The sequence below is a fragment of the Babylonia areolata genome, chromosome 7 (genome assembly GCF_041734735.1).
Source record: "Babylonia areolata isolate BAREFJ2019XMU chromosome 7, ASM4173473v1, whole genome shotgun sequence".
Classification (NCBI taxonomy): Eukaryota; Metazoa; Mollusca; class Gastropoda; order Neogastropoda; family Buccinidae; genus Babylonia; species Babylonia areolata.
In genome coordinates this window covers 31664947-31691246 of record NC_134882.1, presented here as the reverse complement: position 1 = coordinate 31691246, position 26300 = coordinate 31664947, and the positions used below count along the sequence as shown (strand labels likewise).

Sequence of the window (26300 nt, the reverse complement as noted above, 5' to 3'; positions counted from 1 at the left end):
AGACATACGTTAGAAACGCTGCAGACTGCTTTCACTCGAGACATACGTTTCTGGAACATTTTCTTCTCATCTCCCCACACCACTGCCCCACCCCCTCCCCGCCCCCAACCCCCCTTTAATTCGAATGTAACTGCGTTAAAGGAGTGTCACTACAAAACACGTGTCTTTGAAAGCACGAAACTTTAATACGACAAAAATGAAAGTAACAAGCTGTTAGGAAAGACAAGCGCAAGCCTAAACGTGCGACGAACTGAAAAGCGACACCTCAACAATGCTTTGCTGTCAATTAAATAGGGATCAATCACACCTGGAGTCATGAGCACCCCCTCGTGACGCCAAGCTGTGGATAAACCTTTTTTTTCTTCTCTGAAGCCGAAAGCGTGCAAAGGACTTCGACTTGAATTAAGCTATCGAAGTCCACACAAAACATAACCAACTAACAAACCGAAATAGTTCAAAGATTGAAACATGCATACCTGAAATATGCACGTGTTTTTGTTTTGTTTTTGTTTATATTCGAGGCATCCGGATAATGAACTTCCTTTTTTAGATAAAAGAGACATGCAAATATTTTGTTGCTGTTGTAAAATCGAGTCGTACACACAAAAAGGACATTATTTCTTTTTAATGAGAGCAACGTGCAGATACTTCAGTGGAAACGGCAAAACACTGACGTCCATGTTGTGAAAGAAAATAAAGCGCGCGCGCTGTGTGTGTGTGTGTATGTGTGTGTGTGTGTGTGTGTGTGTGTGTGTGTGTGTGCAACGTAAATACCAAGATCGAGCAAGGAAGGGGGAGTGTAAGAGAAGAAAAGGCAGGGCAAAAAGAATTGTGATGTATGAGTGTGTGTGTGTGTGTGTGTATGTGTGTGAGGATGAATGGGGGAGGGGCATGTATATGTATAATGTAGGCGTGTGCATGTGTGTGCGTGGTTGTGTTTGCCGGAGCTGCAGTGTGTGTGATCGAGGTAGAACCAAATCAGAATCCTGTCAGTGCGTGCGTATATGCGTATTTATGTGTTTGTATGCGTGTGTGTGCGTGTTTTTGAGGGAGCGAGGGGGGCATGCGTGTATGCAGGTGTGTGCATGTTTGTGATTGCCGGAGCTGCTAAGTCAATATGTAACGGAGGAAGTACAAAATCAGAATTCTGTAGGTGCACGCGCGCTGTGTGTGTGTGCATGTGCATGTGCATGTGCATGTGTGTGTGTGTGTGTGTGTGTGTGCGTGCGTCTATGTGTATGTGTGTGTGTGTGTTTGCACGCGCGCTACAAACAGCTATCATCATTTTATTGTTGTTATTGTTATTATTACGAAGATGATGATGATGATGTTGATTATCAGCCCCACCACCACCACCACCACGTTCATCATCCACCATCTCCACACCCCAACTCCCCCCCCACCCTCCCCCTAGCACCAAACGAACACCCTAAGGCCCGGAGAAGTCAGAGGCGATGTCGGCCAAAGTGCTGCGCCTGGTGGCCTTGGTAGCAGAGCTTGTCGTCCCGGCCTTGAGGTCATCCGGCAGGGCCGGGGGGGAGTCCTGCATGGGGTACTGCCGGAGGGACTGGTAGGGAACCACCCCGCCCGTGCACGAGTACACAGACAGGTCCTCGTCGTTCAGGTGCCTGTGGTTGGGGGAGATGGGGGGCAGGGGACGGGGAACCGGGGGGGAGGAGGAGGAGGGGGAGGGGGGGAGAGAGGAGGGCGTGGGAAGGGGAGGGAGAAGGAGGAGGGAAGGGTGTGGGTGGGGTGAGGTGGGGGTGAGGAGGGGGGTGGGGTAGTAGGGTGTTAGGAGAGAGTGACGGGGAATGGAGGGAGAAGGGTTGGGATGGACATGGGTGGGGGAGAAAGGACGTTAGAAAATCCAGAATCCGGTTGTTTGGGTTGAGTAGGGTTGGTCAATTACTTCAGGCTGAGGCGAGGGGTGGGGCTTTTTGAAAATCTAGTATCGAGTTGATTGTTCAGACTGGGTAGGGTTGGTTAAATAACTGCTTTGGGTTGGTTGTCTGAGTACTTTTTAAATAGTATTTTCTTTCTTTCTTTTTTCTTCCTACGTTTGGTTGGATGTTGGTTAGTTTTGTATTTGTTGTATTTGTATTTCTTTTTATCACAACAAATTTCCTGCGTGCAGTTTTATTTGTTTTTCCTATCGAAGTGGATTTTTCTACAAAATTTTGCCAGGGACAACCCTTTTGTTGCCGTGGGTTCTTTAACGTGCGCTGAGTGCATGCTGCACACGGGAGCTCGGTTTATCGTCTCATCCGAATGACTAGCGTCCAGACCACCACTCAAGGTCTAGTGGAGGGGGAGAAAATACGGCGGCTGAGCCGTGAATAGAACCAGCGCCTTCAGATTCTCTCGCTTCCTAGGCGGACGCGTTACCTCTACGCCATCACTCCACTATGAGTTTGGTATGCTTTGTGAATTTTGTTTGGTTTCGGTCTGGCTTATGTTTCGGTCAGGACGGGTTTGTGTTCGGCTGAGACTATGCTAAGTAAAGTTTCGAAAGATGTTTGGTGCCTGTGTAATTCTGTATTGAAGTTTATACTGTTTTATTCTATGCATTGTATTTTTTGCACCTTTCTCTCCCTCCTCTCTCACGCTTGCGTGCACACACACAAAAAAACATACGCGCATACATTACTACTACTACTACTACTACTACTATCGTACACCCTGCTACTACAACTTCAATATCACAGTGAAATGGACGTCATTTAAACAAAATACCACTATCATTCGAGCATTAATTCTTTCCTCAGCATTTGCGTAATCATGACTATCAATATGGCATAGGTTTGAATCACGACAACAATAATGTGTGTCGTTTCCCGAAGAAAAATAATACACTCTGGCACACCGATCTGTTTGATACAAGTCTGCAGTGAATGTTAAACGGCTCAACTGACAAGAGAGAGAGAAATCAGAGAGAGAGGGAGTTCAAGATTCTTGATTCAAAAACTTTATTACTTAAGGATAAAGATTTTAGGCATTGCCTAGTCTTCCGATCTGTCCTTCTGACAACAATAACAATAACGATAACGACACAACAACATTTTTTAACACTGCTACTTCTACTACTACCACTAAGACGAATCATCATCATCATCAACAACATTGTAAAATGTGACAAAACGAGAAAGAGACTTAAGAAAGACAGACAGACAGACAGACAGAGAAGGAGACGCAGAGTGAGACACAGAGACAGAAATCGTCAGCAGCATGTATGGGGGGTTAATCAATCAATCGCTCCATCCATCCATCAACCACTCCAGCCACTCAGTCATCCAGAGGAACACCCACTGACCTCCCTTTCTTGGACAGGACGGCCTTCTTGCGGGCGAAGTAGTTGAGGCCCGTGGCAAACGGGTCCCCGCCGTCTCTCCACGACCTCGCACCCTGCTCCTCGTCCTGGCAGCAGCGTGGCGGCATGCAGTTGGACGAGCAAGGGGAGAACCAACAGAAGCAATATCAATAGAAGCAACAGCAACAGTATTGTATTGTATTGTATTGTATTGTATTACTCTTGTATTGTATTGTATTACTCTTTTTAGTCACAAGATTCCTCTGTGTGAAATTCGGGCTGCTCTCCCCAGGGAGAGCGCGTCGCTACACTAAGAGCGCCACCCATTTTGTTGTTGTTTTCCTGCCGGGTGTTTTTGTATTTGTTTTCCAGTGATAATCGATGTAGCTGTAGCAGCAGACAATAGCAGCTATAGTCACTGTGAAAGCAGCGGAAGCAGTTACTATGGAAGAAGCAGTAACAGTAGTATTCGAAGCAGCAGCAGAAATAGAAACAGCATCAGAAGCAGAAGAAATATAAATGGAAGTCGAAGCAGTGATTGCTCCAACAGTTCATGTGTGAGTCCTGAACAACAAAACAAAACAACAACAACAACGACAAAACATACAAGCAAAAAAAGCAACATAGAACGAAGTGTGAAAATGAGAGGGGGCTTACATATATATCTATCCCAATCATAAGTTTTGCTACCATCAAGTAGGAGAGTGTTGTAGAACCGAAAGTCGCGTGCTGGAAACGGAACAATGCCGTATTAAGCAGCCTACAGCAGTTGGCATTTCATCCATTAGGTCTGTCAAAGTTTCAAACTTTCCATGTCTTCAACACGACTTCCAGACTACGGTTAGTCATAACAAAAACTCCAAACGCATTTTTGGTCTCTATGGACACAATGATCACTCCTGACGAGTTTCCTTTTGAAACGTTATGATCGGAGGATCAGACGCGTTCTCCCACTCACATTTTCGATCAATCTGACTTTTCCGTGACTCTAATCTGGGTGATCTGATGTGTGTACACTATCAAAGTCAGTGACGGTTATATCCAAGCCTGTTCGAAACTGTTAACATTATATCTTCAGCACGAACGCCAATAAAGTACTAACTGTCGGAATCTTCAAAAACTACGAATTGTCCTCCCTTTTTACGATAGCACTGATGTATTCGGAAACCGGAATGACAAGATTGAGATTCTCGCGATATCAGTAGATGCACCTGCTTTATTCGAGTTAATTTTCAGGGTGACTTTTTACCGCTCCATGCCTGTGTGTATGTGCAAGTCGATATGTTGATTTAGACGGTCGTGAACATTATGCCTTTGCACAAATCATTCTCTGAGTAAAATTCGGCGGCGTCCTTAGTCTCCTTTCAGTAATGTGTTCTCGCAAACTATCGATGCGATCCAGTAATTTATGATATACACAAAAGGAATACACCCTTAGTCACTGAGGACCCTAATTTTATCGACAAAAAGACAACTTGGGCGAATGTGAAAAAATGAAAAAAAAAAAACCCCTTCAAACTGAGTGTAAAACACAACAGACTTTTGAATAGCATACCCTGAATTATTTCTTAAAATTTTATGTTTGATATGAGATCGGTGAAAAAACAAAACAAACAACCCCCCCCCCCTTCACACACACACTTCTCATAGTACATTCAAACTGATGTATGATTAAAATGGAGGATTTTGCTGCTTCGCGCTGGCAATGAATGCATCAACGGAATTACCATACTCAGCTGAAGTTAATATTATTTTTAACTAAAAAAAAACCCTGACCGCTTAAAACTATTAGCAGCTGGTCAACCTCCGCAGCCTTTATCCCCTCCCCACACAGACTTCTGTAGTTACTATGTACAAGTCAGTGGGCCCCACCCCCTTCCCCCACACCACAACCCCAACAGGATCCACCTGCACTGCACTCCACCTCCCACCACGCTAACACGCCGTCACCAGCACCCCGCCATTCCACCGCTGCACCCACTCACCTCCTCCACCTGTCCCGTGTCTTGCTGCACGTGTAGCTGCGATTGCCTGGTTAAGTCTTCGATGTCTTTGGGAATTCGCGGGTGTTGGTACGTCGTCTCGTCGCCCACTGTCCAATCCAGCTTCTGGCCGAACGTGCCTGTAAGGAAGTCCCACAGGCCGTGACTACCAAGAGGATGAACACGTCATCATAGACCTCATGTGCTGCTCCTGGAACAACCCTCCTCATCATATCCGTGCATCTGATTCTCTCTCTGCTTTTCGTTCATCACTAAAAACTCATCTTTTTAAAAACTATCTGTAAGTATTCTCAGCTTCCTTGTTCTCCAACACCACCCGCGTCAGGTCACTTTGGATGCATGAAAAGTGGGAAAGGGAGATGTGTGTGTGGGCGGAGGGGGGAGGGGGAGGGAGGTGGGTTTGAGATAGAGTGGTCATGATTGATTTGTAATTTGTAATATTTTTCTTTCATGTAAATGCCCTGAGCTCTCAGACAGAAAGGGCGCTATATATATATATATATATATATATATATATATATATATATATATATATATGTGTGTGTGTGTGTGTGTGTGTGTGTGTGAAGAGGGGATAGAACAGATAAAAAAGCGACCACTGTCCAAAAAAACTGACAATCGTTAATACCCGCTGGAAACAGACACAGAGACAAGTATGCAAGTAAATCGTTTACACGTGAAGACACAGGACGCTAAACTAAGGAACTCTGATAAGACAATAAAACACAGGCAGACTATCCGGCCCAAGACAAGGCACAGAGATATGTAACACAGGCAGACTATCCGGCCCACAGACAAGGCATAGAGATATGTAACACAGGCAGACTATCCGGCCCATAGACAAGGCACAGAGATATGTAACACAAGCAGACTATCCGGCCCATAGACAAGGCACAGAGATATGTAACACAGGCAGACTATCCGGTCCATAGACAAGGTACAGAGATATGTAACACAGGCAGACTATCCGGCAAACAGACAAGGCACAGAGATATGTAACACAGGCAGACTATCCGGCCCATAGACAAGGCACAGAGATATGTAACACAAGCAGACTATCCGGCAAACAGACAAGGCACAGAGATATGTAACACAGGCAGACTATCCGGCCCATAGACAAGGCACAGAGATATGTAACACAGGCAGACTATCCGGCCCATAGACAAGGCACAGAGATATGTAACACAGGCAGACTATCCGGCCCACAGACAAGGCACAGAGATATGTAACACAAGCAGACTATCCGGCTCATAAACAAGGCACAGAGATATGTAACACAGGCAGACTATCCAGCACACAGATATGTAACACAGGCAGACTATCCGGCCCATAGACAAGGCACAGAGATATGTAACACAGGCAGACTATCCGGCCCACAGACAAGGCACAGAGATATGTAACACAAGCAGACTATCCGGCCCATAGACAAGGCACAGAGATATGTAACACAGGCAGACTATCCGGTCCATAGACAAGGTACAGAGATATGTAACACAGGCAGACTATCCGGCAAACAGACAAGGCACAGAGATATGTAACACAGGCAGACTATCCGGCCCATAGACAAGGCACAGAGATATGTAACACAGGCAGACTATCCGGCCAACAGACAAGGCACAGAGATATGTAACACAGGCAGACTATCCGGCCCATAGACAAGGCACAGAGATATGTAACACAGGCAGACTATCCGGCCCATAGACAAGGCACAGAGATATGTAACACAGGCAGACTATCCGGCCCACAGACAAGGCACAGAGATATGTAACACAGGCAGACTATCCGGCCCACAGACAAGGCAAACAGAGAAATGTGTATGACAGAGCCTACTGACCAATGTAGTGTCCCTGACGGGTCCAGACACGCACGGTGCGGTCCGTGGAGCAGCTGACCACCAGGAGGCGCTCCGTCGCCACCTTCACCCCCGTCACCCTCAAGGCGTGCGCCATCCACGTCGCCAGGCCTGGGAGAAGAGGAGGGTGGGGGGAGGGGGGGGGGGGGGGCAGCAGCACACACGTGTGTCATGATCATTTAAAAGAGTTGGGTTCACATGTGTGTATGTTGTGTGAGAATGTATACGTATTTTGCCAATCTTTTTGTGTCTGTTATTTGAAAAGCACTAATCGTTTCTGTGTTGTATGAAAAGCACTAATCGTTTCTGTGTTGTATGAAAAGCACTAATCGTTTCTGTGTTGTATGAAAAGCAATAATCGTTTCTGTGTTGTATGAAAAGCAATAATCGTTTCTGTGTTTGTTGCATGAAAAGCAATGATTGTTTCGCCACTTTCTCATTTGGATTAAGATAACATTTCTGTCACACCATGTGCACACAGACAGATGGGCAACCAATTGTTTTAAGCCAAGCCGACGGTGAAGGGCGACCAAAGGCTGTCCAAAAAGATTTTGAAAAAAAAATCAGTACAGCATACCAACAGTTTCATACTAAAGGCACGTCAGTGTGTGTAATTGAACCAGTCTATCCCTGACACGGACAACTGTCAACGGGAACCACCTCACAATGCGCATGTAGTCAGGCGATGCCGTAACACTAAATGAAACCTGCGTACAGACAACGCTGCAGAGAGACATGCAACCAAAGGTGGATGGACAGATCAGGTGGACTGGACAAGCAGACTGACAATACAGAGACAGAAACAGCTTGTCTTGCTCTTTGTTAACGTCACACACACACACACACACTTTTTTTCTTTCTTTCTTTCAAATGGCTTGATGTAAAAAAAAAAGATAAAAAAATAAATAAATAAAAAGAAAAAGAAAAGAAAAAGAAAGCGGTTGTTACTTATTCAATTACCATTGTGAAATACAATTTTGACTGACTTTTGACTTTGACTCGTACACAAACAAACACACCGTACACACACATACTATAACCATAATGTTAATCAAGACCTGACCGACAACTATGTTATTTATCACGGTGATCGTTGTATGTTCAACACCACTCATCTCACAGGGCTCAACACTCGGCTTAAATCACAGACTGACATAAGCTTACAGCCGGGTCAACAGCAAAGTGAGAGGTGTATCATCAATAGTTTCTCCATTTCAATGGGAATGCATGTACAGCTTAGTCTTTTGTGAAGGACTATAACTCTCAAACTAGGAAGCAAAATTACGCTGGGTCGTAGTGCTTGCTGCAGTCTTGAGAACTAGCTGGCCTTTGGGAAGCATCCCCAGCGCCGACTGTCCTAAAACCATCTTGTCCTAGAGAGTGGAGATGTAAATTAAGCAAGACGCTCTCCGCTTTTATCAAAGTGTAACCCAGACACTCGGGGCAGGAAATTGCCTCCGATGCTGTTCTGATGGTCAGTATCGGACATGGCACTCACGTGTGGGCGGCTGGTCCTCGTGGTGGTCCAGGGTGTAGGTCTGCAGGTCCCACAGAGCCACGCACCCCCTGCTGTCCCCCGTGACCAGCACACTGTTGTTGGCGTCACTGTCCAGGGCCGTCACACTGACCACCTCCTTGTCCGTGTTGTACTCGCTCTGTGTGCATGATAATAATAATAATAATAATGATAATGACAATAATAATAATAATGATAATGATGACATGATGATGATGATGATAATAATAATCAATAATGATGTATTGTGCCAATATGGCGCAAACCACCCATATAATGGGCTCTAAGCGCCTCACATGAGACAATACATAATTATACAATTGCGCTATATACCACACAAGAGCACATGAGGACATAGAAGTGGAAAAACAAAATATATGTACACCAATACCATACTACAAATTGGAGATATGAAAAATCGCAGGAAAAGGCACAAAATACACCCACAGACCCACACACACACACGCACGCGCACACACACACACACACACACGCACGGAGCAAACACCGACCTACAAGCACACACACACAACAGGAATACTCCAATGGATGCAGGGGAAACACGGCAAGTGTAAAGCGTGGGAGGAGACAGACAAAGTGCAATGCTTCATCACAACCAAAGGCCATTTTGAACAGGTGGGTTTTACGTTTTCTTTTTAAAGAGGGCAGAGTTGGTGAGTGCAGGAGTTCCGGAGGAAGAGAATTCCAGACAACAGTGCTTGATACTGAAAAGCCCTTTGGCCAAATGTCTTTGAAGAGTCTTTGGGGACTCGAAGGAGATTTTCTCCAGAAGACCAGAGAGAACGGGATGGAGTGTAAATGTGAAGGACAGAAGATTAGTAAGATGGGAGAGAACCTTTGAAGTATCGATGAGCTAATATGGTAATTTTGTACTGAATTCTGTACTGAATGGGCAACCTATGAAGTTGACGCAAGAGTGCAGTAACATTATTTTTTTGTACTTTGTAACGCATACAGTTACCACTTCCCCGTATGTGTTGTTCTTGCTCTGTGTGCATACAGTTACCACTTCACTGGTCTGTGTTGTTCTCGCTCTGTGTGAATACAGTTATCACTTTTTGATCTTTGTTGTTCTTGCTCTGTGTGAATACAGTTATCACTTTTTGATCTTTGTTGTTCTTGCTCTGTGTGCATACAGTTACCACTTCCCCGTATGTGTTGTTCTTGCTCTGTGTGAATACAGTTACCACTTCACTGGTCTGTGTTGTTCTCGCTCTGTGTGAATACAGTTATCACTTATCCACTCTGCGTTGTTCTCGCTATGTGTGCATACAGTCATCACTTCACTGGTCTGTGTTGTTCTCGCTCTGTGTGAATACAGTTACCACTTCACTGTCTGTGTTGTTCTCGCTCTGTGTGAATACAGTTACCACTTCATTGTCTGTGTTGTTCTCGCTCTGTGTGCATACAGTTACCACTTCGTTGTCTGTGTTGTTCTCGCTCTGTGTGAATACAGTTATCACTTCACTGTCTGTGTTGTTCTCGCTCTGTGTGAATACAGTTATCACTTCACCGTCTGTGTTTTTCTCGCTCTGTGTGAATACAGTTATCACTTCACCGTCTGTGTTTTTCTCGCTCTGTGTGCATACAGTTATCACTTCACCGTCTGTGTTTTTCTCGCTCTGTGTGAATACAGTTATCACTTCACCGTCTGTGTTTTTCTCGCTCTGTGTGAATACAGTTATCACTTCACTGTCTGTGTTTTTCTCGCTCTGTGTGAATACAGTTACCACTTCACTGTTTGTATTGTTCTCGCTCTGTGTGAATACAGTTACCACTTAACCAGTCTGTGTTGTTCTCGCTCTGTGTGTACACAGTTATCACTTCACTGGTCTGTGTTGTTCCCGCTCTGTGTGTACACAGTTATCACTTCACTGTCTGTGTTGTTCTCGCTCTGTGTGCATACAGTTATCACTTCACTGGTCTGTGTTGTTCCCGCTCTGTGTGTACACAGTTATCACTTCACTGTCTGTGTTGTTCTCGCTCTGTGTGAATACAGTTACCACTTCACTGGTCTGTGTTGTTCTTGCTCTGTGTGCATACAGTTATCACTTTTTGATCTTTGTTGTTCTTGCTCTGTGTGCATACAGTTATCACTTTTTGATCCTTGTTGTTCTTGCTCTGTGTGAATACAGTTACCACTTCACTGGTCTGTGTTGTTCTCGCTCTGTGTGAATACAGTTATCACTTCGTTGTCTGTGTTGTTCTCGCTCTGTGTGCATACAGGTATCACTTCACTGTGTTGTTCTCGCTCTGTGTGAATACAGTTATCACTTCACCGTCTGTGCTTTTCTCGCTCTGTGTGAATACAGTTATCACTTCACTGTCTGTGTTTTTCTCGCTCTGTGTGAATACAGTTACCACTTCACTGGTCTGTGTTGTTCTCGCTCTGTGTGAATACAGTTATCACTTCACCGTCTGTGTTGTTCTCGCTCTGTGTGCATACAGGTATCACTTCACTGTCTGTGTTGTTCTCGCTCTGTGTGCATACAGTTATCACTTCACTGTCTGTGTTGTTCTCGCTCTGTGTGCATACAGTTATCACTTCACTGTGTTGTTCTCGCTCTGTGTGCATACAGTTACCACTTCGTTGTCTGTGTTGTTCTCGCTCTGTGTGAATACAGTTATCACTTCACTGTGTTGTTCTCGCTCTGTGTGCATACAGTTATCGCTTCACTGTCTGTGTTGTTCTTGCTCTGTGTGCATACAGTTACCACTTAACCAGTCTGCGTTGTTCTCGCTCTGTGTGCATACAGTTATCACTTCACTGGTCTGTGTTGTTCTCGCTCTGTGTGTACACAGTTATCACTTCACTGTCTGTGTTGTTCTCGCTCTGTGTGCATACAGTTACCACTTACTAGTCTGTGTTGTTCTCGCTCTGTGTGCATACAGTTACCACTTCGTTGTCTGTGTTGTTCTCGCTCTGTGTGCATACAGGTATCACTTTACTGTGTTGTTCTCGCTCTGTGTGCATACAGTTACCACTTACTAGTCTGTGTTGTTCTCGCTCTGTGTGCATACGGTTACCACTTCACTGGTCTGTGTTGTTCTCGCTCTGTGTACATACGGTTACCACTTACTAGTCTGTGTTGTTCTCGCTCTGTGAGCATACTGTTAACACTTCCCTGCCTTCAGTGACATGAACTGATTAAGTATTACTTCGATAATTGTTTTGATGTAATTAGGATTATTGATGCCCTTTAAATGTACTCACACACACACATCACGCACACACACACACTCTCTCTCTCTTTTTCTCTCTACTATCTCTCCAACAACAAAAAACGACAGAAAATGACCACAAACAGCACACAGTCAAACCAGCAAAAAGGTACGCACGACAGGGAAGATAGCCATGGCAGAGGAGGCCATCTTGGTGAAGTTGATGTTCCAGATGGACACCTGGCCATAGGGCCCCCCCACCACCAGGTTGCCCCCTCGCCGCAGTCGGGACCTCAGCTTGAGGAAGTGCAGGCACGTCACCCCTCTGTCGTCCTCCACTGAAAACCATCATGGGTCATCTTCTGTCAACTGTCGTCATCCCGCGTCGCTGTCGTCATCATGCGTCGCTGTCGTCATCCTCAGTCACTGTCGTCATGCTCCGTCACTGTCGTCATCCTCCGTCACTGTCCTCATCCTCCGTCACTGTCCTCATCCTCCGTCACTGTCGTCATCCTCCGTCACTGTCGTCATGCTCCGTCACTGTCGTCATCCTCCGTCACTGTCGTCATCCTCCGTCACTGTCGTCATCCTCCGTCACTGTCGTCATCCTCCGTCACTGTCGTCATGCTCCGTCACTGTTCTCATCCTCCTTCAATCTCATCCTGCATCACTCTATACATCCTTCACAACTCTCCTTCTCGCTTCCTCTTTCACTCGAACTCTCTATGAATGAAACTGATGAAATGAGCAACGAACGTAGCAGAACTAATAGCTAATATAGTTTGCAAATAAAGCTGAGCAATTGTGGTAGCGAAACCCCCTGTCCGTCTCGTGAGACAATGGATTAACGCCTGCTGTTCACTGAGACAAATATATGTATACCACTGGATCGTATATAGTATCTCTAACTGCTATGCTGTGGGGGCAAGCCACCACCACTACGGAGACACATGGGACAGGAGACAACAAGTCGAATGGGACACAACGACTTGCTCTCTCCTTCAGAGACGGTTCAATGGACCTGAAACTGCAGCCCTTGAAGGGAGTTGTGGGGAATGTGGATCGGGGTCTGAATCGGAATGAGTTCTGCTTGTTTGGGCCTGGACGGGGTTTCGTTGGATCGTGTCAGGCCAGGGTGTTTCGGATTCCATCTTGTCATGGCGAATCGGATTCGGCAGGGTTGGGGATCTCTGGAAATCCTTGAATCATGAATCAGGAACGGACCAATGGCGTGGAAAAAAAAAGGATCCCAAATAGTCGTGGAACCTACGTTTCTCTTGGCTCCATCCCTCGGGTGGGGGAGGGCGGAGGACGTTGACTCGGTACCCGGTTTCCACGTTCCACACCATCACCTGGCCCTCATAGTCCCCGGTGGCTGCCTTGTCCCGCTGAGAGAAGTCGGAGCACAGGATGTCCGACTGGTGACCACGTACCTGTGCAGTTAAAAAAAAATCTATAATCTGTTGATCTAAGATGGGTTTTTTCTGCACCTTGGCAGAAAAAAAACAACAACACACACATGCACTCACACATACACCCAGACGCGCGCATACGCATTCTACAATCATACTGTATGAATACACGTTAACCTGAAGAGCACACGCATTGTACGAAACGTCCAGATGACAATTCATAATGGTGGTCTGGAAACGCTAAGTATATTCACAGATACCACTACTACGACTAGACACGTAAGGGTTCTCATGACAATTAAATTAATCCAAGCCTTAGTTTTTCCCAGTTTCCACCTCTCTCCCCCCCTCCCATCATCTCTCTCTCTTTCTCTCGCAGTGCCCAGAGGCAGGCAGACAGTGGTGTCAGACAGTACCAACCAGGTCGTCCCTCCAAGACGGTATGAGGGGCACTTCAAAAGGAATGGTCTCCGGGGTGTCGTCAATGTACAGGTTGAGGCGGTGGTTCCAGCCTCCTGTCAGGATGTACCTGTCTCACCCACCCACCCGTGTCACTGTCTCGTTAGGCGGGGATCTGTGTTGTGGTGCTCACTGTGCTGTGTTCTTGCTGTGTATTCATTATGTTTCATTATCGTTTAATTTGACTTACTGCGTGCAGTACAATGTTTTGTTGTATTTCACTCTGACCAACTGTGTGCTATTTTATGTTTGATTGTATTTCATCTTACTTTCTTCGTGCTGTTGTGTACTGTAGGCCTATCATGTCTTTTTGCGAATTGCACTATGTTGCACTATATTTCATTGTAACTTAATGTGTGTGTTTTTCTGTTATTTCATAATATTTCTTTGTGTTGTACTGCGTGCTGCTTTGTAGGCTTTTTTGTATACTATATATAACTGTTAATTTGCGTTGCGTTGCACTAAAATGAAATACATTCTAACGCAATACATGGCAATGGGTTTTACTAGGAGACAGTAAAATAACAAAACAAAACAATGCAAAAACCCAAAGAGACAATGGATTGACAACATTGTAGAAAGGACGGGAAAAACATCTGCAGAGACCCAGGCTTTGACATAGCTGAATCTGAAACGACAGAATCTTTCTCAACGCCCCCGTGTCTGCTGTTGTTTTCTTTGTCCCCCCCCTCACCCCCCCTCCTCTCTCTCTCGCTCTCTCATCCCCACTGGAGTGATGGCTTAGATGTAACGCGTCCGCCTAGGAAGCGAGTGAATCTGAGCGCGCTGGTTCGAATCACGGCTCAGTAGCCAATATGTTCTCCCCCTCCACTACACCTTGAGTGGTGGCCTGGACGCTAGTCATTCGGATGAGACGATAAACCGAGGTCCCGAGTGCACCATGCAACAAAAAAAAAAAAAACACAAAAAATGGGTAGCGCTCTTAATGTAGCGACGCGCTCTCCCTGGGAACAGCAGTCCAACTTTCACACAGAGAAATACACTGTGACAAAAAAAAACAAGAACAAAAAAACACAACCCCCCCCCCCCGCCCCCCCCCCCCCCCCCCCAAAAAAAAAGAGAAAGAGAAAGAAACACACAATCTAGAGACCGTCAGGAACACGGTGAACAGTTCTTCTGTGCGGTGCCCTAATGACTCTTCACAGAGTTGAGAGAGAAGAAGATATGATAGTATGCCTATCATGATGATGGCTTTTCCTGCTTATGGTACGCTGTTTCAGTGAATTCATTACGAAAATAAAACAAATCAGCTAGTGACTGCACACATACACGTACACACACACACACACACACAATCTTCTACACTCACTTGACATTCCGCATATCGATGTAGGTCGCTGTGGTGAGTTCCAGACTCCCTGGAGCTGAAACAGCAGAATCTTTCTCAACACTGCAGTGTCTGCATATTGTTGTCTTCTCTCTCTCTCTCCCTCTCTCTTATCCCCACTCTTTGTCCCTCATGCTCATGTGCAACATTCCATTTTTCTATACGATTCAATTCTAAGCAAACCTCGTTGGGATACCACAGCTGTAATGCCTGACAAGGAACAAGCAGACTGACTGAGAAAAATGATGAGACAAGCAGAGACAGGCAAACATTTACGCAATCAAGAGAGGCAGGGGCATTTAGGGTTCACTGAATCCCATCCATGAAATGACAAAACTGAAATATGGCGGAGGAACGCAAAGCATCTACTGCCAACGGAACCTACGTATCCAGTAGGTTCAATGTCACCATGTTAAAACCCTCATCTTTGATGATATCAGACTTTCAAAACAATTTCTATCACAATCATAAAAATCAGGAAGCAAAATTTGCCTTGTTTTCAATCTTTTCCGATTAGTTAATGTATTTCATCGAGTTTCAACATCTGCCCTTTATGATCAGTTGTTTTTTTTTCCCATCTTACCACTGCAATCATTTTCATGAAAACTGAACGTAAGACCCGAACTCTATTCTATGACGCCGTCTTTTATATCAAAGTGGAATGGTGGCCTAATGGTAACGCATCCGCCTACGAAGCATCGGGGTCGAATCTCACACTCGCGAGAATTATCCCCCCCCCCCTACCCACTCCCCCATCCCCCAACCCATTCCCTCCGACTAGACCTTGAGTAGTCTGGACGCTAGTAATTTGGCTGAGACGATAGACGATAGCATGCTCTTCGCCCACATAAAAGAACTCACGGTAACAAGAGAGTATTCCCTGGCAAAATTATGTAGAAAAACCCATATTAATTGTAAAACAAAATTAAATACACTTTCAGAAAAAAAAATATATATATATGTATATAAAGGGTGGCGCACTGTACTGTAGCGAAGCGCCTGCCCCGCCCCGGGGAGACGAACCCGAATTTCACACAGAGAATCAGATGCGACCAAAAATTAATAATACAAGGCAATGCCAATGATATGCCGGATTATAATTTTGATCTTTGACTTCTGTCTGACGGGCGCAATAGCCGAGTGGTTAAAGCGCTGGACTGTCAATCTGAGGGTCCCGGGTTCGAGTCTCGTTAACAGCACCTGGCGGGTAAAGGATAGAGATTTTTCCGATCTCCCAGGTCAACATATGAGCAGACCTGCAAGTGCCTGAACCCCCTTCGTGTGTGTACACAAGCAGAAGATCAAATACACCACGCACGTTAAAGATCCTGTAATCCATGTCAGCGTTCGGTGGGTTATGGAAACATGAACATACCCAGCATGCACCCCCCCGAAAGCGGAGTATGGCTGCCTACATGGCGGGGTAAAAACAGTCATACACGAAAAAGGCCCACTCGTGTACATACGAGTGAAGGTGGGAGTTGCAGCCCACGAACGAAGAAGAAGACCTCTGTCTTTCACAGGGATTAATGCTCTGACCAAGGCCATTCACTGCATCAGACAAGGTGTAACGACTAATGGATGGCAGACATAAGCAGCGTCGTGCCAGGAGACCTTTGTCAGTTTGCCACGTCATGACCATGTCCTTTGAACTCCGTCCTGGAACCGCACCGTCTCATCAACCAAAACTGAGTCAAGTTTTATCAATAACTGCAACCCCGTCATGTTGTGTGTCTCTACTACCTGCGGTGGCTAAGAAATTGCCAACATCAAAGTTTCTCTCTCAAACACACACACACACACACACAAAACGCACACACACACGCGCACGCACGCACGCACACACACACACACACACACACACACGCACACACACCACACACACACACAAGTCAAAATTTAAAATGCTCTCTCCCACGGCACTAAAGTGAACAATCCACAGGAAAGAAAGCGCGATGAAACCCACAATGACAATACACCACGACGGTGAAAGAAGAGATCAGATGGCTCCGCCAACCAGGTATCCCATTACAGCCGTTGTACTGTCCCATCCAAATCTGCAGGCTGACACTCGTTCCCCTGTGTGGATGTGCCTTGAGAGGTATCCCCCCACCCCGACCCCTCATGGAACACTAATATCCTGGTTACATTTTATAACTCTCGTTCCCATTGTTTGCTCTTAGTGGGTTTAGACAGGCTGGGTGGGCTTTGTGTGTGGGGATGCTGTTTACAGATGAGATGTTTGTAGGCCACAGAGAAAAGCATGGTATTAGGGAGGAAACGTTTCGGGAGCAACAACAGGATGAATGCAGACACACAGACCAATTGGGAAAGATAGAAGGAGAAAGAAAGAGAACTCAGCTGGGGTGCGACGTGTGTGTGTGTGTGTGTGTGTGTGTGTGTGTGTGTGTGTGTGTGTGTGTGTGCCTAAGCCTGTGTGCGACAAAACGTTCGCGCCAGCGAAACATCTGGTGAACATTTGGTATGGTAGGAAGTGGAACATCTGGGGAATATGTGGTATGGTAGGAAGTGGAACATTGGTGGAATATTTAGTATGGTAGGAAGTGGAACATCTGGGGAATATTTGGTATGGTAAGAAGTTGAACATTTGGTGAATAACTGGTATGGTAGGAAGTGGAACATTTGGTGAATGACTGGTATGGTAGGAAGTGGAACATCTGGTGAATAACTGGTATGGTAGGAAGTGGAACATCTGGTGAATAACTGGTATGGTAGGAAGTGGAACATTTGGTGAATAACTGGTATGGTAGGAAGTGGAACAGGGTATGTGGCAGTTACCTGGCTGAAGGGTCCTCACACACAGCCCCGTGTTGTAGTTCCACATCTTGGCCGTGCCGTCTGTGGCCACTGTGACCAGCCTGGCGTGTCACAACATACTTCAGTATCCATGAATAAATGAATGAATGAATGAATAAACAAATGAAGGAAGGAAGGAAGTTGTCAATCAGCAAGTCATCCCACCAGTCAACAACTCAATGACTAAACCAACAAGTAAAATGACAACAACAAAAAAAGATTTCTCAACACGGGCATGTACACACACACATACAAACGCACATGTGCACTCACAAACACACACACACACACACATACATACAAAAACACACGCTGGCGTACGGGCGCACGTATTCTCGCCCACAAAGCTTAGTTAGTGAAGTACTTCTCCGCAAAAGTACAGCACAGGTATGTGTCTGAAACGAGGATACGGAAAATTACACACTTTGCACCCTGTTAACAAAAGCACGACATTCAGGTTGTAAGACGACTGCATCTGAACTGTCAAGAACAGAACTGATAGGAATACAATGTGTCCCTGACTAACACACAATTCCAACCATTGCAGGAAATGTATATGGAAGACAAAGAGGAGATGCGGATTCAATGAGCCCAACATGGGAACAACCTGACCTTCTGGAGCCAAAGCTAAACAGGATGTTGATCTGCATGATGCAATCAAGCTGAGAGAATGATAATGATAATACTCATGGCATTTATACAGCGCATTTCTCTCAGTCAAGGTAGACTCAATGCGCTGGCAATCACATGAAGCCACGCTCGAAAATGACTAACCACACTCAACCACACACACATGAACCTATGAGCAGAAAGCATCTCAAATAAACAGCGGCGAAAAAACATCACAAGTACAAAACAAATGACGTTTTCGCTGGGTTTTGACCAGAGGGAGTGTTGGTTTGGTGCCAAAGACTGACGTGCAGCGAATTCCAGACAGAAGAAGCACACAAAAAATTAAAACTACGTTAACCGAAAGACTTCAAGCTCATTTGGGTACTCTTAAGAATTTCTCCCCCACAAACTTTAACATTTTGTAATAATGACATTAGCTTCATTACATGTGCTATGTATGTGCTCCTTTTTTCTTTTCTTGTTGCATATGTTACACATGTTGTACGTATGCCAAAAAAAAAAAAGAAGTAAAAAGAAAAAGTCTGCCCTGAAAAGGGACGGGTCACCACCTTTTCATGGCGGAGTCCAGGGTGATGTCGTTGATGGCGTGGCGCTCATGGGCGTCCAGGAACTCCACCTCCATGCGGCCTGTCTCCAGGCTCCACGTCTTCACCGTCTGCACACACACACACACACACACACACACACACACACACACGCGTAAACACATGCACATACATCCCCACACACACGCTCCACCCCCACACGCCTCCACCCCCGCTGTTAAGCATATATTCATTATGGATCAGTGTTCCGCTTGTAATGTGGAAGAATGATCAAACGTTGTGTTCGTCTGTGAAAATTGATACCTGTTTTATGTGTCGCCTTCTTATCAACGGACATGTCGACTATTTCTCTTTTAGATATAATAATGTATTCTTGCATTCTCTATCTTGTACCACACACACACACACACATACAAACACTTAACACACAACAGACATAAGGCACAGACACATTGCGCACGCCCCCTACCCACATCGAGAAAGTGAGAGCAAGAGAAGTACAGAAACAAAGAGACAGAGACAGGGGGACACGGAAAGATAGGTAAACAGACCGAGAGAGAGAGAGAAAGAGAGAGAGAGAGAGAGAGAGAGAGAGAGAAAGAATAGACAGACAGAGAGAGAGAGACAGACAGAAAGAAGGACAGAGTGAGTACCGAGCCGCTGCAGGCCGAGATGATCTGGTTGAAGACCGAATTGAAGGCGATGCACTTGACGGGGTGGTCGTGAGAGTGGCATATCATCAAATCATCTTCTCTGAAACCAGACAGGGCAGCACTCACTTCAAAATCACAGTGGGATTCTTAACGAACAAACGAAACCCTTTACTGGATAACGTTGCTCAAAACAAACAAACAAACGAAGCAGCCAGTCCGCTAAATAACGGACTAACTGTGACTACCAAACCAGCCGAATCTCTTTTTTTTTTTTTTCTCTCCCATTCCAGAACACATTTTGCCATGTCAGACAAACAAAACGGAACTTTGAATTTTGATACAGAATTTACACACAGAAAGAAAGATGTTACAAAATGAAGTTCAGTTCCTTTAACTATAGCAATTTACATAAAATATCACATACTTGCAGTCATCTTCCTTGGTCAATTACTATTCGTCGATGTAAGTTGGTTATATATATATATATATATATATATATATATATATAACACACATTACTTAATTGCAGCCATCTTTCTTGGTCCATTACTATTCGTAGAAATAGGTTTATCAGTAAATAACTACCTGAAAGGTGTGATGTGCTTCAAAAAAGGAAAATATTCATTAATCATTTTCACACACTGAATTTGAAATGCTCTCCTATCATCACTATGATAAAACAGCTGGGCGTAAATTAAAGAGTTATGTAACACGACTACAACCATTGCCAAAAAACCCTCAACATCATTTCTTTGGATATATTACTCATAATGCATCAAAGTAGCAATCAGTTTCTACCACAGCAAACATCAGTAACATCAAGATATTCATCGACATCAACATCGCCATGATCTACCCATCACCTTTATCTTATATACATGTTGTTGTTGGTGGTGGGGTTTTTTGTATGTCTTTTTTTTTCTAATTTCTGTTATGCTTGTATTCAAGAACCATTTCATTTACCGAGTTAATAAAACTCATATCCAAATTATGCACATACTTTTCACGATTCCAGTTCCTCCCGCCTTTTCCGTGCACGTTCCCACTCTAACGCAAACCTAACACTCATAATCATCTGCGATGAATTGAAGTAGAGATGCTAACGTGTCGATAGCCTCGAGATGGCCTTAGTGGTCGGCGAGGCTCTAAGTACCATAATCTGATTTGATTTTGATTATCTGCCTTTTCTCCCTGGACCCCCCCATCCCCTCCTAGTTCCCCGCACCCCCTATCACATCTCATCGCCACACCCCGGAGCTTCCCCACTGACGATTTCAGTCTGAGGATGGCGATGTCGTTGTCTCCGACGACGGCCACAGAGTTGCTGACGCTGCTGAAGCGGATACAGCGCAAGTCTCCTGGCACCAGCAGCAAGTGCCACGGCAGTGTCAGCAGACAGCTGTACTCCAGCAGGTCCCATACCTTCAGCGCCATCGTCACCACGATCAGTTAGTAACCATCAACGTCATCATCATAAACAGCAGTCATCGTAATCATCATTCATCAACAGACAGCAGTCATCAGCATAATAACCACCAGTTAGCAATAATCATCATCAGTGTTGTCAGTTTGGCACTCATCATCATCGTTGGCAGCAATCGTCATCATCGTCGACGTCGGTTGGCAGTATCTGTTCATAATTATCATCAGTTCGCAGTCATCATCCTTGTTTTCTGTGTCATGAATTTTTATGTTAATAAAATATTACAATCATCGTTACATGTCTGCGCATCTGTATACGGCCCGGACATACGTACGCATATACGCTATTTCAAATGTACCAAAACGCAATACAGATATTAACCAAGACAAGCGAAAGGAACCACAATTAAGCAGAACGGAGAGAAATAAAAACAAACCCAGCAAGAAAGATCAAACGAATCTAAAGAAAAAAAGTGGCAAAGAAAAGAAAAAGGGAAATAAAAGAAAGGGGGATGTCTTTGAAAGGTACACAGCACAATCTGAAGAGGCATGTGAAGTTAGACACGCAACACTTCAAACCAGCCATGACAACGACAACACTTGTAACATTAACGGTGTCAGTAGCAGGAGGCCAGTGACAATGGCCGTGGTTGTAGCAGGTGTGGCAGCAGCAACAGCAACAGGACAGTAGCAGCAAGCAGAGAAAGAAGCAGCAGCCTAGTAACAGCAGCAGCAGCAACAGCAGTACTGCTGCACAGAAGTGGTTAGAAAACAGAAGAGTGCAGACTCGTTACCTGTCATTCCACTTCATTCTTCAAAATGCATACGCATTTACACACACACACACACACACACACACAGACACCCCCCCCCACACACACACATACACAATAAGCACACACACACACACACAGAGACACCCCCACACATGCACACACTCACACACAACAAACACACAAACACACACCTTGATCCAGTTATCTGCTGAAGCACTGTACAGACGCTGTTTATGGTGACATAGCTGTGCGTATCTGATGACGCCGTAGTGACCAAGCAGCACCGCTATCGGTTTTCTGTGTTGACAAAAAAAGAAAGAAAAAGAAATGAAGAACGAAAGAAAAGAAAAAAAAAATGAACAGAATAATTCACAGAAATCTTTTGCAACCCCACAACCTGCTGTCCATGGTGACCCACCAATCAATCGACAAATCAGCCAGCCAGTTCACCCATCAAATGAACACCCACCAAGTTTTTTTTTTTTTTTCCTTTTGCCACAGCCGCTGACAAAGACAGACTCAGAGTGACAGCCAGCCAACCAGCCATACAGGCATGCAGGTAAAACACAGACAGGACAAACATGTACAAACAAACAAACAAAAAAAAACAAACATACATGTGACATACAGACAGGGCAAACACAACCTGATTAACAGACAGACGTGACACGACAAACACATACGGACACACAGACAGATATGCTGGTGAGATTCTGATAGGACAAACACATACGGACACTGTCATACATACAGAGAGGACAGCGATACACGAAGACAGACAGACACACACTTGACATACAGAGAGGAGAAGGACAAACACATACGGCTACTGACATACAGCTGACACAGAGTGGTCAAACATAAATATACAGATACAGACGGGCATACAGATAGGACAAACACACACGATCACAGACAGGGCAGTGGATAGGACAAACATAATATTATACAGATACGGACAGACAGGATAAACACATACGGATACGGACAGACATACAGATAGGACAAACACATACGGATGCAGACATACAAATAGGACAAACATATCCGGATACGGACAGACATACAAATAAGACAAACATATACGGATACGGACAGACATACAGATAAAACAAACATGTACGAATACAGACAGACGTGCGGATAGGATAAACACATGCAGACACAGACAGACACACAGACAGGATCAACACATACAGACAGACACACAGACATGATCAACACATACAGACAGACACACAGACATGATCAACACATACAGATACAGACAGACACACAGACATGATCAACACATACAGATACAGACACACAGACAGGATCAACATATACGGATACAGACAGACACACAGACAGGATCAACACATACGGATACGGACAAACATGCAGATCGGACAAACACATAAACCGATACCGACATACAAACAGGACAAACACATGCGGATATTTTGTATTTGTATTTGTATTTCTTTTTATCACAACAGATTTCTCTGTGTGAAATTCGGGCTGCTCTCCCCAGGGAGAGCGCGTCGCTACACTACAGCGCAACCGCCGATCGAAGTGGATTTTTCTACAGAATTTTGCCAGGAACAACCCTGTTGTTGCCGTGGGTACTTTTACGTGCGCTAAGTGCATGCTGCACACGGGACCTCGGTTTATCCTCTCATCCGAATGACTAGCGTCCAGACCACCACTCAAGGTCTAGTGAAGGGGGAGAAAATATCGACGGCTAAACCAGCGCGCTCAGATTCTCAAGCTTCCTACGCGGACGCGTTACCTCTAGGCCATCACTCCACCGCACAGACAAACTGGTCTGCAGGTGACAAGACAGGTCAAACATATGCGGATACACATATAGGTATGCAGGTGACATTAAGACAGAGCAAAACAAAAGCAGATAAAGACAAAAACAGGACTCTCGAACAAGACATGCTCCAACTTAACTATGACGTTTTCCACTGAAATAATCTCTTACTTGTTTACGTAGCAGTTCCACAGCCGTATAGTCCGATCACAACCTGACAGTACAAAAATGGGCAAAAACGATCAGCAAAAAAAAAACACCAACAACCAAAAACAAAACAAAACAAAAAACAACAACAACAAAAAAACAGGACCAGTCAAAGCACTAAGAAAGATTCCATTTATTGCTGTATGTTCCTGTAAACTTTGTACTAGCTGCTGTGTCGAAGTTAAAAAACAACAACAACAACAGCTCCACTAATCTCCACACAGAAAATAAAAATTCACAAAAAGTTAAATGCAGAAAAATTAACTCTCCCAAATTCCAGTTAAAATTTCCACAACCCTGTCTTAAATACGGTGACCGCCGACTTCATCAGATGACTTATGTCAAACTCACCAGAGGCAAAAAGGAACGTCAAGAACGTTTTTTTGTTTTTTGTTTTGTTTTTGTTTTTGTTTTTTGTGGGGCCTCCAATCTCCTCTTTTTTCCCACTTTTTGACAAAGTTTGTAAACAAACTGAGTCTATGTTTTAACCCGGTGTTCGGTTGTCTGTATGTGTGTGTGTGTGTGTGTGTGTGTGTGTGTGTGTGTCCGTGGTAAACTTTAACATTGACATTTTCTCTGCAACTACTTTGTCAGTTGACACCAAATTTGGCATAAAAATAGGAAAAATTCAGTTCTTTCCAGTCATTTTGTTTAAAACAATATTGCGCCTCTGGGATGGGCAAAAAAAAAAAAAAAGAATGAAGCCTAATTATATGCAAACTGCATTTACTGTTATATTTATATTTTTTGTATTCTCTAAACTTGGCACTTTGATCTGATATTCTGACCCAGCAGCTAGAGCAGTCATTATTATCATTTTTTGTTCAAAAAGGGACTTCTTTTGCTAAGCATGGAAGTTTTATTTATTTTGCAACCGTTTTGGTGCAGATAGTAAAAAAGGGAAATTACTCTGTAATGCTAGGGGAGTTAATTTGCTTTAAACTGATCTTTCTCATCTTAAACATTACATTTTGAAATTATACTCAATACATAAAAAGCTTGATTTTTTTTTTAAAGTGTATCACAAGTGAGTCTTGAAGGCCTTGCCTCTCTTGTTTATTTTATTTTTTTTCCGTTTCTTTCTTTTCTTTTTTCTTTGTGGGGCCTCCATCCTCCTCTTTTCCCCCACATCTTTCTTTTTCTTCTTTCACAGACTCCTGTTTACCTTTCATGCACCACTTTCGCCCACACACCTTAACTTATCACTTTCATTTTCCCCCTATCGTCTGGCGCAACAATTGCCCCAGTGTGTTTTGAGGCATGCATTTTAAGAATATTCGATGTCTGTGTACATTTGCCAGGGTTTTTTGATGTTCTAGTGTTCTGATGTATGCATTCTAAACATGTGTGACAAGTGATTACATCTGTCTGGGTTCATTGTTGCCCTAGTGTGAGTTGTTTGTTGTTTGTTAGGTACTGAAGCTTTTCTGTCATCCATCCTCCCTCTCTTCCTCCTCTATCTTAACCTAATACACACACACACACACACACACACACACACTGACATGTAAACAAATGTAAACATTAAAAGGGAAGATAAGCTCAGTCCATTGTTATGATAAGAATGACAGAACGTCAAGAACGTGATTCACGAACCATGAGTAACAACAACTTGGACATCCTCACACCGCCTACATTTGGTAAACATCATTTCCATCACGGAACTAAGTAAAAGACAGCGATGATAAGATGTACACAATGAAATCTTATGAGACCCCCCCCCACCCACCCCCCGCACCCACCCCCCAAAAAATGCTAACAAAACACAAACACAAACAGAAAGCACACACACAAACGAACTCTTTCACCCCTACCTCCAGTGGCCACCATCTTCAACTGAGGACTGTAGTCAAAGACGGTGGCACCCCGGGCGATGGAGAAAACGATCTGGTCAAAGGACTGTCGGGGGCGTGTGCAGGCGTACAGGGCCCGCTTGGACTTCACGTCCACATCCTTGAGCGCTTTGGCCGCGTTGGTGCTGCCTCGCCGGTTGCCTGAAAGACAAGCACACGTGCACAGCGGTGTCATGCTACTGCTACAACAACGAATAATGAGAGTTTCAGGTTGCATTATTAGCCTTGCCTGTTTTTTTTTGTTTGTGTGTGTGTGTGTGTGTGTGTGTGTGTGTGTGTGTGTGTGTGTGTGTGTGTGTGTGTGAGAGAGAGAGAGAGAGAGAGAGAGAGAGAGAGAGAGAGAGAGAGCATCCTTACAGCATTATTTTTACAGAAGTGTTCACTGACTGATTTTGTAACAGACGAAAAACCTGTAGTCAGAGCGTTTGAATATGAATATAATGTCCGTATACCCGTAGTCATATTTTTAAAGTCGTCTAGCAGGAATGTTTATTCACTCATTTGTCATGCTCA

The 26300-nt window shown here is 44.5% G+C and overlaps 1 long non-coding RNA gene across 1 annotated transcript; it reads right to left on the bottom strand.

Annotated features, from left to right (window-relative positions):
- Window positions 1-13186: 13186 nt before the first annotated feature.
- On the bottom strand, window positions 13187-17943 carry LOC143284359 (uncharacterized). Its single transcript, XR_013055514.1, has 3 exons — window positions 17880-17943; window positions 15063-15117; window positions 13187-13294 (listed from the first exon to the last, which is right to left on the bottom strand). It is a non-coding gene; the product is annotated as an uncharacterized LOC143284359 (long non-coding RNA).
- Between the last annotated feature and the right edge of the window lie 8357 nt (window positions 17944-26300).